The following is a 12,478-nucleotide window of genomic DNA, read 5'->3' as shown; positions in this document are numbered from 1 at the left end:
TCCAGGAAGGAGCCCATTCTGCCCTGCGCGAGGATGCTGAACCTTAGCAGTCCTTTTGTGGAATGTTTACACTAGACACTGAGGCTCAAGAGTTCCAACGCCCGAACTGGAGATGGCTAGGAGCTCATCAGTCGAAACCCGAGGCTTTAGGATTTTGAAGACGAAAAGACAGTATTACCACCTTGGAGGACTTACCAAAACAATGACAGAGGACCTTATCCTTCCTACCCACTTATTTTTACACTTTTCACTATCTCCTAAATACAGCCATGTGGACTGTATTTAGAAGACCCAAATTAAGGTCTTGAGCTCTAAACTGATACACAAACCTAGAGATTACAAGCCAGTCGCTAGAGCTGGCTGCAAACTGTGACACTCCTACTACACGACTATGCAGCCCTCAGGGGGCGGAGACAACCCAGCGGAGGCCTTTAAATGTCACCGCCTGGGCAAGCCTCCGGAAGGCGGAGCAAGAGGCAAAATGTATTCCCTATTGGCAAGGTAGATCCAGAGACATTTTAGGCCAGGGAAACCGAGAGACAGAAAAACTCAAACAGACCTCGGTATAAATAAACCTTGAGGATGCATTCATATTCAGAGGATGAGCAAAAATTCCAGAGTGTGTGTGAGGGTTGGTCTTGAGAATGGATGTTCAAAGCGAAGAAGCTGTAATCCCAACTATTTGGGAGCAAGACTATTGCTTGAATTTAAGAACTCTAGACCAGCCTCTTTTTAAAAAATGAGAGGGCACACATTGCCTACTTGAATGCCTGAAGCACACAAGTGCTTTTAGATACCTAGTTTTTTCATTTATTCATAAATAAGGCGAGGACACAACGCCGACGTTGCTTTGGGGGTGCTTTTGCTGCGCCATGAGGAACAGTTGCTGGACTAGCCTATCAGAGCTCTACAGTTAAAAAAAAAAGTCTTCTCCCTAGAGTTAAGTGTGTGTTTCCCCAAGTGATTACTGCACGGGGAAACGTTTCGCAAACCCAGTGCTGCCCTCCAGTAATCCTGCGGAGACTGCCATAAATAAGCGTTGGCAACAGGTGGGTCTGACTCCTAGGATGGCTCCATGCCGCGAGACCATGAGTTGTGAACCACAAGAGTGGCCGACAGGAGGGAGCAGTCACACCGGTAACCAAGCCAAACCCTGGCCCTGGCTAGGGCTCTAAAAATAAGAAAATCAGAGTCAAACCGTCCAGAGGTTGAGAAAGCAGTACTCCAGAACTGACAGATTCCTACCGTGCGATGAACCGCCGCACCCACTAGACTGGATACCTACCATACAGCACTCCCACCATGGTGTCAACAAACACCCCACCCACCCCCGAATCCTTGCCAGAAATAGACCTTCTAGACTTCCCCTGACCGCAAGAGATCGAAGTATCGCAGATCTTGCCTAGGGTTCCATCACTAGGTTGTCATAATCAGATTCCGCCGACTAAGGACCACGACTGCCTTGCCCAGGGAATTAAGGATGCGGCCAATGTTCAAGCTTTCTCAAGCTTAAATTTAAGGAAGTTAAGGGGCACGGAGAAAAACAGCAACGGCTGACCCGAATTCATTCCCTCCCCTCAATTCGGCAGACCCGGAGCTACACTTTCCAGAACAACAGCGCCAGTCAATTGTAAGGCTTCACCTCGAGGGCTAGCTACCAGATCTCTAGACTCCCAAGAATCTTTGTGTGCCTCCAAGGCTTTCCCCGCCCCCCTTACTAAGGGCGCGGAGCCTGAGACTTCCGGGCGGGAGGGAAGTTGCAGGGAGCTAGGCGGGCCGCAAACATGTGCCGAGCGCGCTCACGAAGGGGGGTGCAGGGAGGAGGAGGACGTCCCCTCCTAGCTTGTCCTAGAAGGGGAAGGCCTATCCAATTCACCAATCAGAAGCAGGGGCGGGGGATTGCACCTAGCATAAACCCCAGGAATCCTCCCTCCGCCCTTCGAAGAAAAAAAAATTTAGCAACTTAAACTGCAGTCCAGCCTCCCGATAGGCGGAGCTCTAGAGAATGTCATCCAATCTAAACACAAGAAGGGGGAAAAGGGACTTGCATTCAACCAGTGGAAGACAAGAGAAGGCGGAGCCTCAGAGAGGCTGAAGTAGGTGGAAGAGGAAATGGCCCCGCCCCTCTCGGGTCCCCTCCAGGCCGGTTGCACAAGCTCCCCGCAGGAGATAGTAAACAATCTGGGCCAGGCAGCAGAGACTGAGGTGGCCGCTCACTCTGAGAACTGCGCCTGGGCCTCTCTTCCCCTCGCTACACCGCCACTGCCCGCACTTTGCGCCGGCGCCCCGCCTCTAGGCCCGCAGCCGCCATCCGGCTGACAGGCGCGCCCCTCCCCTCCCGCTGATGCATTTCCTTTTCCCTATTCCAAGCGTGGAGTCTGTTTTCCCAGTTTCCGACCTTCACTGCCCCTTTCAGGCCACCCCTTCGTGAGCGCGCGCGCACGGCTGCCCCCACCCGGTACGCGGCCCTGTGGCACGCAGCGGCACCTCGCGGAAAGAGGGAGCCCAGGCAGCGCACTACGCGGGAAGGGGGAGCAGTCGCCGCCGCCGTAAGGTGGGCGGGGAAGGAGGCAGCTCCATGTTTGCAAGGGGATCAGCTGGGGCTGCGAATCGAATCCGCCGAGTTCCTGGAGCTTTTCGACACTCAGCCAGAATCACAGCCTTTCCGGCTTTGGCGCCGAATACTTGCTAGATTGCCACGGTTCAGGAGTTCGGAGACACCGGCGGCTCCCGTGGTTAGTGGCCAGATCCCCTCCCGCCCCCAGTCTCCTCCTGCAAATACAGCATTGCTCCCGCCCCCAGAGTCCTTAACAACCGCGGGTCCATGGGGGCGCGCCTCCCCAGCGCTCGCCCACCGACCCCTCCAAGTTAGGCGACAGAAACAAACCCTCTGGGCGGCTGCTACACTCGCCCAGCGTGGTTAGTGGAGAAAGACCGCCGGCCCCGGCTTACTCTAAACTCCAGCAGTCACCAACTCCGGACACCGTGAGCTCGGTGGGCCCGACCCACCAGGCTGCGGCCGCCGCCCCCTGCCGAGCCCGCGCGCCGCAGCCCGGGCCCTGTTCCATTCACTGTACAGAAATCCCTTTTTCTTCTTTATGAGATTTTTCTTTTAAATATTTTTAAAGCATTACAAGAGCAGTTGGTCTCCGGTCGGCCCATTCCCCAATTCGCTGCCGTGACCTACCGAAACCGACTGCTTGATGAAATTAACTGGGTGGCGCGGCCGACAGACGGGCGACCCCAGGCCAGGCCGCCCCCTCCCCACGGCTCCAGTCCGGCTTGGAAACACACTATGAGCGGGCGGCGCCAAGCGCTCTTCCTGGCCTGCCCCTAGCCTACCTCGGCCGCGGGACTCCGAGCCTCCTCGCAGCTCGGTCTTGGAGACCGCGGCACCCACACAGCCTTAGGCCAGGCAAAGCAAGCAGCCAAGGAACTAGCCCCCCAAAAGACCGAAATTGGGGAGACCAAATTAAAAGCAGCTGTTTAACATACCTTCGGAACCAGGCGAGGAGTCCTGAATGGGAGGGAACGCCCCCCACTAGCCATTGGCTCTCCTGCGCATACGTCAACACTCTGGGTCCGCCTTCTCCCTCTCCCCGCCCCTTCCCCTTCATTGATCGCCCCCTGCCTCCACAAAAATAGGGATAAATAAATTAAACTAGCCAGGAGTTGGAGTCGCATCCGAAGCAGAGGTTCTTACATCTCCCACACTGCCTCTTGAAATTTTTCAAGGACTTCGGACTAGGCCTTTTGGATTCGGGAGTTCCGCAACGTGGAAACTAAAGGAGAAGCATCTTAACTACCCGGCCCCAATTTCCTTCACACATACAATCCATTTGGTGCTGGGCCAGGAGAAATGTGTAGCAAACAGTCTGTGATCCTACCACCTGGACGCGTCAGATCTCAGAAGCGAAGCAGGGTCCAACCTGGTTAGTATTTGGATTAGAGGCAGGCTGGCTGCAACATCTAGGCTTTACTGTTTGATTGAACCATGTGTCCAGCCTACATTTTTAGGTGCCTTTCCGCTATGAAATCTGGCACTTCTCTGAGTATCTACCGGGGACAGGGGCGGTGGGGGGACGGCAGGAGGAGTGAATCGGACATTTCACTGTATCTACTACAGAGTGCAATAGTAAACTGGCTGAGATGTCCACCATACCCTCCAAACATTTCAGATGCAGATAGGTGCTGCAGGAGGTCAGGCAAGGTGGTGTGTGTGTGTGTGTGTGTGTGTGTGTGTGTGTGTGTGTGTGTGTGTGTGTGGCGTGTAGATCCAATCACTCCAACATGGGGAATTCCGTTTAGCTAGCAGCTAAACAGATTCTGAAAGGAGGCTGAACAAAAAGGGTGCCAACAGGCAAGGAGGGAGGCACAAAGGCTGTAATGTGGGTTCACAGCGTTCAGAGGTGTATCTTGGGTCGGGACATAGATTGGATAAAGCAAAGGACAATTATCCTCCTCCTCATCACCCAGTCCAGAAAACTCTCCTCACTTTCAACAGCCTTCAGTTGAAGCTCCTTACCTGCCTCATTTGCTATTTATCATTAACTATTTATTTACAAGAGCTGAGCAAAGCCATGGCACACAGCGTGAGCAAGAAACAATTTTGTTGTTTCCTTTTGTTTGTTTTGCAGACAGGATCTCATGGAGTCCAGACTGATCTTAAACTCAACGCATATAACATTAACTTCTTCTGCCTCAACCTCCCCAAGTACTTGGATTATAGCTGTGAACAACATGGGTTTTGTTTGTTTGTCTGTTTGTTTTTTGTGGTGCTGGAAATCAAATGAAGGACTTCATGCATGCTGGGCAAGCACTCTTCCAACTGAGTGCTTGGTACAGCCCAGCCCCCAAGAAACACTTGTTTTAGGTCATTGAAGAAAGGGAGTTAACTGGGATATCGGGTAGGGTATGAACAGGAAAGGATGCTCTGTCAGATGACTTCCAGTAACCTGAGTTACTTAAAAGAACTTAACCAAGTTTGATATGGCAAACGCTTGTCATTGCATCAGTTTGGAGGCAAAGGAAAGACCTTGAGTTCAAAGCCAGCTAAGGCTACATAGTAGACCTGGTATCATTTAAAGAGACCCTTATTTGAGGAAACCTCAAGGAAGAGTAGATCAATGGTACACTGTAAGTAATAGAAGAGGTAACCGGTGGCCTTCTGTGGTTACTGGAGGAGAGAGGGCTTGGATAGCCAATCATTGGTGGTGTTATAATCAAGTGAATCTCTTCTAGTTTCGGGACTTCAGTGCCCAGGAAAATAAAGGTGAAAGTGAGTATATAGAGGAGTCCATGAAGATGATGTAAGGATTCCTCCCTTACTCAGAGTCCATGTGGGAAGCTGTCATTGAGGGAGATGGGGCACGCAGGAAGAAGTACCTATTTCAGAAGGGCAGTGGTCATTCCATCTGATATATGGGGACTGGAATGTGAGTGGTAACTGGAAAGAACCAAGTAGAGGGGAAAGGCCAGGAGATTAGAACAATGGGTTCAGTATGAGGCCTGACCGCCATAGAAGTCACTGCTCATTTTTCCAAGGATGAGGGTCAACTTTTAGCTGAAGATAGAAACAAATACTATATTAATGAGTTGAAGCACAGTGGTACTACAGAGAGAACACTAGGCAGAAAGTCCCATTTATGTTGGCTTCCATTTAGTCCTTATCTGTGGGTACACTTCCTCTAAGGATAGCAATTCTGGTATGAGGATCAATATAATTACTGCCTAGTAAGGTTCTGAATCTCTGTGAAGGCCAGAAGCCTAGGCATTTACTATTATCCTGAACAGCAAGTGGCATACCGTAGTTAATTTGTCTTGCACACATATGTATATGTACCCTGTATGTGACCATAGACGGGTGTATACACCAGTGCATATTTGAAGGATGTCAAGTGTCCTGCTATTAGCCTCTGCCTTATTACCTTGAGGCAAGGTCTGCCCTGAATCTGGAGCTAGGCTGGTGGACAGAAAGCCCCAGTGATTCACCTGCCTTCTCATCTCCTACTCCCCAGCTCTTGGGTTATAGGTATACATGCTTAAAAAAAAAAATACTGGGCTGGGTGTTTTGCTTTGAGAGACAGGATTTCTCTATGTAGCCCTACCTGTCCTGGAACTCACTCTGTAGATGAAGGTGGCCTTGAACTCAGAGATCTGCCTGCATCTTCCTTCCCAGTGTTGAGATTAAAGTTGTGCACCACCACTGCCCAACCATATTGGACTTTTTACATGGGAAGTTTAATTCGAGTCCTCCTGCTTGTGCAGCAAATGCTTTTACCCACTGAGCCCTCTGTCCACCTTCATTATGGAGAAACACCCCTTAGATTGAACTCTTTGAAAGGACAACCACTTTATCTAATTCACATTTGGGGGTCTCAGTATTCAGTGCAGTCAAGGGGCCCCAGGAAGAGACCCAATGACTGTTTCTGACTCAGTATTGTGTGGACATTATCCACTGACTGTACCAAAGATGCTTCCCATTTCTCATTCCCCTAGTAGTGAAGGTAGAATTGAATGGATCTGGGCGAGTATCCTTCGAAAAAACCACATCAGGATGTGTTTGTGTGAAATACTCTGGATATTTCCCTTGGTTTTTTTTTTGTTTGTTTGTTTGTTTTTCAAGACAGGGTTTCTCTGTATTGTTTTGGAGGCTGTCCTAGAACTCGATCTGTAGACCAGGCTGGCCTCAAACTCACAGAGATCCGCCTGCCTCTACCTCCCAAGTGCTGGGATTAAAGGCGTGTGCCACCAACGCCCGGCCACTCTGGATATTTTCTGTTGGACACTATTATGCTTAATTAAAGATGAGCACACTGAGGCCTCAGCCAGTAGAGGTACTTGCCTAAGTCCAAATCCTGAGTTTGTTCACTCCCCCATATACTGTTTCTGCATCCATTCAGGCTACCATCCAAGTTGGGACCTTTAGAGAAAACACCCCGCCTTTGCTTCTGATGCACAAACCTTACTTCCTGATTCTAACAGTACTTTGTCATCAGATAGCTGAGAAAAATTGTATTCAAAGAAACAAGATTTGCCTCCTAGCCACATACACACATGGTCTTCAAATTCATAACATGCATGTTCAAAACTGTCACCCTCCATCTACTTCATGAATATGACATACCCATCCTCATTCACAAACAGGAACTCATTCACACACCAGAGTGTCTCTGGCCTATCTTCTCTTCCCCAGTACTGGAATTAAAAGCATCTGTAACCCATGTTGATTTCCATGGGCGCATGAAATAGAACTCTGGTCTCCATTCTTGTGAGGCAAAAACTTGACTGTCAGAACTACCTGTCTCTCAAGCCCCTGCCCTCCTGCCACAACATACTTTTTTTTTTTTTTTGAGACATCATTTCACATAGCCCAGACTGGCCTCAGTGCTAGTAATACAAATGTGAGCACTTGCAACACAAATGTATTTAGCTCTTTTTAACTTTAGAGACAAATTTGAGCTAGGATCTTGCTAGCTGTCTAGCCTGGACTTTGAACTCCCTTTGCTTGTGATCTTCTGCCTTAAGAGTCAGTTAGGCGGAGCTGGAGAGATGGCTCAGTGGTAAGAACACTGCTTTTCCAGGGGACCCACGTGGCAGCTCACAACTGTAATTCCAGTTCCAGAGAATCTGACACCCATGGAAAAACACCAATGCACAGAAAATAATTTTTTTAAAAAAGTCAATTAGGGCCTTTACTACAGTAAATGATGACAGAACCTCTAACAATTACAGGTGATCAGCACCCTCAGCTCAGTCCTATCAAACAGGAGACTCTTGAGCTCTCTACCCTAACTCCTAGGGTTTTTTTTTTTTTTTAAGACAAGGTCTCTCAAACCCCAGGCTAACCTAGAACTTGCTTTATAGACAAGGATGACCTTGAACTTTTGATCCTTTAACTATCCCTAGATTCAAGCTAGGAGATTGGGGGGGGCACACCCTCAAAACTATTGATCAGAATCTTCTAGGTAGATTGCTTAACCAAATCATTTATATCAGATTGGTAGGATTCTGTAGTACAGTGGGCTATAGTAATTTAGGAAATTTAAAATAAAATGTCTACCATACAGTCAAGGGTCCTAAACTTTTTTTTTTTTTTCCTTTTCCAGTTACCATACTCCTTGCCTGGCCATTTTTTAAAAATTCCCTGGCAGTGCAGACCTCAAAGAAAAAACTCAACTCTAGCTAGCTTCAGTGACATATACTACAATATGTTTTATTAGAAGGTTAGAATTTCATAGTGGGCTTAAAGAGGTTACTCATTACCTGGAAATGTCTTCTCACTCAACAATGGCTTACCTAGGGTCACTACATACTTAAATCAGGAAGACAGATATAATAATAGTATTTTCCCCAGTTTATCTGGCGTTCTCTTATAGACAGACTGGTGGTTCCTACATTCAAATCTAATTGAGAAGCCCACTATCAAAAAGATAAAGGTATCCCTTATTTAGGTAGAAGTGAAGGCAGCCTGAGAACTGTCCATACTCCTTCCCCATTTCCTCAAGCTTCCACCCAAGACAGCCCCTGCTGGATATGTACTTAAGTTGGGAAGTAAATGAAGAGATGCTACTAGATACGGCTGACCTTTGCTCTGCTTTGTATCTGGCTGGACTTGCAGGTTTTAAGACAAAACTCTGCAGTAGCTTAGAAAACAACAAGATCCTAAGACTGTATACTGGTACAGGGAAGTCAGCCTGGAGTGAGATAGCCTTCAGTGCTCTAGTCATCAGAGTCCAAGTAACAATAAGGAACATATTACCCAGTTTAAATTGTTCTTTAATTCTCTGGCTCTCAGACACCTGTCAGGCCACAGGGAGCAATAGGAAAGACAAAAAGACTGATGGAGATTCAAGGGTACCTCTTTCTTCCTACTTCTTTGGTTTTGTTTTATATTTAGAGACAGGGTCTCTCTATGTAATCTTGGCTGTCTCGGAACTTGCAGTGTATGCCAGGCTGGCCTCAAACTCAGAGATCAGCCTGCCTCTGCCTTCCTGGTGCTAGGATAAAGATACCACCACACCTGACCCTTAACCTACATTCTAGTTGGTGGCCAAGTAGAAAAGAACTGAGGGAATGTTTAAAAAAAAAATGGCAAGAGTTTGAAAATGAGATAAAATTGAGAAACTAAAGTGGGAGCTAATACAGCCTAAGAAAGAGCCTGATAATTCCAACAAACTAGGCCCTTAGGGTCAGTGTACCCATAGTATGACTGTTTAAAGTAGCCCCATTTAAAAAAGGCAGCTAGGACTTAGTTAAATTGAGTAGGTTAAAACCTCAGAACCAGCCAGGCGTTGGTGGCACACACCTTTAATCCCAGCACTCAGGAGACAGAGGCAGGAAGATCTCTGTGAGTTCAAGTTCAAGGCCAGCCTGGTCTACAGAGTTCCAGGACAGCCTCCAAAGCAATACTAAGAAACTCTGTCCTGAAAAAACAAACAAACAAAAACAAAAAACCTCAGAACCACTTAAGGCCTCAGTCATTCTAGGATAACCTTTCTGTCCTGCCAATGCATCCACATTAGTCTCATAGCTCATCTCCATCAGGTCACATCAATTTGCAAGTTCCTCTACCTAGGACTGCCTCAGGAGTTAGATGCATCCTTTTATGATCAAGAGCATTCTCCCTAGGGTCATGATACTACACTGTCCACCTGCCACACACACCCCAGCCTCTTCCATGCCCACACTCATACTCTTGCCATTGACTAGTACATTGTAAGAGACACTGGCGATGGCAGCTCTCCTAGCCTGAGTATGTTGGGGGTCGATTCACATGCCGTTCTACCTGCATGAAGGAAGCAATACAGAGCACAGAAACCATCCTTTCTACCTGAACAATTAGAAACCATAGGAATGTTGTTGGGGGCTGGGGAGACTATCCAATCAGAGACAGAAGTCTGCATAGGACCACAGTGTTCTTCACTCCATGAACACAGTTCCCTAGCTTTATTCCCTGTCTCCTGTGTGATGATCCTCACATCTTGAACATCATGAACTTTTTCCTTAGGCTTCATTGATTCCTATCACTAAGCAAGGTGTGTTGCATACTCTTTTAATCCCAGCATTTGGGAGGCAGGCAGATGGATCTGAGTTCCAGGCCAGCATGGTCTATATAGAGAAACCCTGTCTTAAATAAACAATACCTCAACAACAAAATCACTACCAAGGTAGGATCACACTGGCAAAACCTACAAACAGCTGGGTGTGGTAGCAAGTGTGCTATAATCCCAGTTGCATAGGAAGTTCAGATAGTAGGATCACTTGAGTCCAGAAATTTGAGACCAATATAGATAACATAGTAAGACTCAGTCTAAAAATAACAGGCAAAGTGGCACGTATCTGTGATCTCAGTACTCAGAAGACTGAGCCAAGAGTATGTCCATAATCTCTTAGAAAATAAATATATAGCTGGGCGGTGGTGGCTCACGCCTTTAGTTCCAGCACTCAGGAGGCAGAAGCAGGCGGATCTCTGTGAGTTCGAGACCAGCCTGGTCTACAAGAGCTAGTTCCAGGACAACCTCCAAAGCCACAGAGAAACCCTGTATCGAAAAACAAAAATAAAAAAAGAAAAGAAATATATAAAAATGTATGTATATATAAAGTTTAAGCAAATTTGAACAGGGGATATGGCTCAATGGGTGAAGATGCTAGCTAGCCTAGAAAATCTGACCACCTCAATTTGACCCCTGGAACCTATATAAAATGCTAGCATGCATCTGTAATCCCAACACTCATGGGATAGATGAGAGGTGGAGAAAGGAGAAGCACCTGGAAGCCAACCAGTCATCTCACCTGGGATATACAGCATGACAGGCATAGAGAGACAAAACCTATCAACAAGGTACAAGGTGAGATTGTCCTCTGTCCTCTCCTTGTGCACCATAGCAGTCAAGTACTCATATATGTACTAAATTATTTTCTAAAAGTAAAAAATTATAAAAACCATTTTTTCATTTCAATACTAATAAAGATAGCACTATGCATAAAAGCAGTTTAGCGAAAACTACTGAACCCTTTTTTCTCAGGGGTTTTACTTGAATATTTAGGAGATATCATTGGTTGTGGCCAGAATCTGAGACATGAGTTTAACAATTCAAAAGTCTAGGTCATCCTGTACTCACTCAACCACCAACTGTGGGCCCAGGAACGTGCACCTAGCAGGTAGTGCACAATTTTGAATTGAGCAATTTACAGGGCAAAGTTACAGCATGTTTGAACAAAGAACAGTTTGAATTACCTCTTCCAGGCTTTTAATGCTTGCTTCCTGTATATATTTCACCAAACCTAAGTATTTCTGTAATCTAATTTCAAATTTCAGAGGTTCTGTCTTAATCGTCTACCATTTTTTTTCCTTCGGACAAGGGCCTCATGTAGCCCAGGCTGGGCTCCTACTATCAGTATAGCCATCACTGGCCTTGAACTCCTGACCCTCTTGCCTCTTCCTCTCCAATACTGAGATCATAGTCGCATTCCATAACATCCAAGTTTAGTCTTTGGTTAAGGTAAAAACATCAAGAAAAATGTGCTGGCAGATGAAGAAACAGGTCCTCAGAAACTTCTAATGTAAAAGTAGGGTCCTTGAGATACATCTTAGCAAATTAGCATTATGGTATTTCAATTGTTTTCTTTGCTCAGTACCTATTTTCAAGTAGTTGTTGAGAGTGAATGTATTAATATCTATAGAGTACTCTGGATAGGACCTAGAATATGGTGGGTTTCCATTAACTGTTGTTAATGGAACACCCTAATATTTGCATATTGCAGGTCATAGCTGTTCTAATGGGGTAGGTTGTCACTTGTTAACAGGTAGAAAGCATGTAATATGAAGATTGTCCCTACAAGGCCAATGCTTCTTAGTCCACACTGAGAGAAAGACTAGCAGGACAGCATTTGTGGCATTTCTCTGGAAGCATGACCCTTTTGGTACTGTGCAGACCTGAGGATACACTAAGAGATCCCATCCCCATCTGGAAGAATGTCACCAATTCTCTGATCTTCCAAGTCCACTACAAGGAACATGAACTTAAGGCCAATTTACCTAAGCCCAGTCCTTGGGAGACTAAGGTAGAATTGCCTTGAATTCAAGGACAGCCTAGGCTATATGGTAAGATCCTGTCTCAAACAAACAAAGAAAACACACAAAACAAAACCATGAACTGTCCTAGAGTTTTAAAACCAATTATACTCTAAAGGGAGAACAATAACAACAAAAACACTAACCTAACAGTCCATCCCTGATACTGTCAGGAGATGTTATAAGCAGATCATTTTGGGTTACAGTTTCAGAGCAAATCACTATATTCCTCTGGACCTCATCTTTCTCATTTATACATTATATTATTAAATAATTATACATATGTTTCTCATTTATAATTAGGTGAATTACCCCTGATGGAAGTAGCATGTGTCTGTAATCCCAACACTAGAGAAATGGGAGAAGGATTTGTAGAAGGTACAGGATATTCACGAGAATTGT

General features: G+C 46.3%; 1 protein-coding gene and 1 long non-coding RNA gene across 3 annotated transcripts in view; one reads left to right on the top strand and one right to left on the bottom strand.

The window, feature by feature from the left end:
• Window positions 1-3,572, bottom strand: part of Sin3a (SIN3 transcription regulator family member A) — a 59,908-nt gene extending 56,336 nt beyond the window's left edge. The window contains exon 1 of one of the 2 annotated variants that reach the window (XM_040730161.1): window positions 3,496-3,572. The gene's annotated coding sequence lies outside the window, so the exon portion shown is untranslated. Of the gene's footprint in view, window positions 1-3,342; window positions 3,366-3,495 lie in introns of those variants that run through there. The other variant, XM_040730163.1, reaches the window with a different exon arrangement.
• On the top strand, window positions 1,318-4,741 carry LOC110340790. Its single transcript, XR_005870358.1, has 3 exons — window positions 1,318-1,630; window positions 3,736-3,932; window positions 4,638-4,741. It is a non-coding gene; the product is annotated as an uncharacterized LOC110340790 (long non-coding RNA).
• Window positions 4,742-12,478: the final 7,737 nt, after the last annotated feature.

The sequence above is a fragment of the Mesocricetus auratus genome, unplaced genomic scaffold, assembly GCF_017639785.1.
Source record: "Mesocricetus auratus isolate SY011 unplaced genomic scaffold, BCM_Maur_2.0 Super-Scaffold_100022, whole genome shotgun sequence".
NCBI lineage: Eukaryota > Metazoa > Chordata > Mammalia > Rodentia > Cricetidae > Mesocricetus > Mesocricetus auratus.
This window is presented reverse-complemented; position numbering and strand designations above follow the sequence as displayed.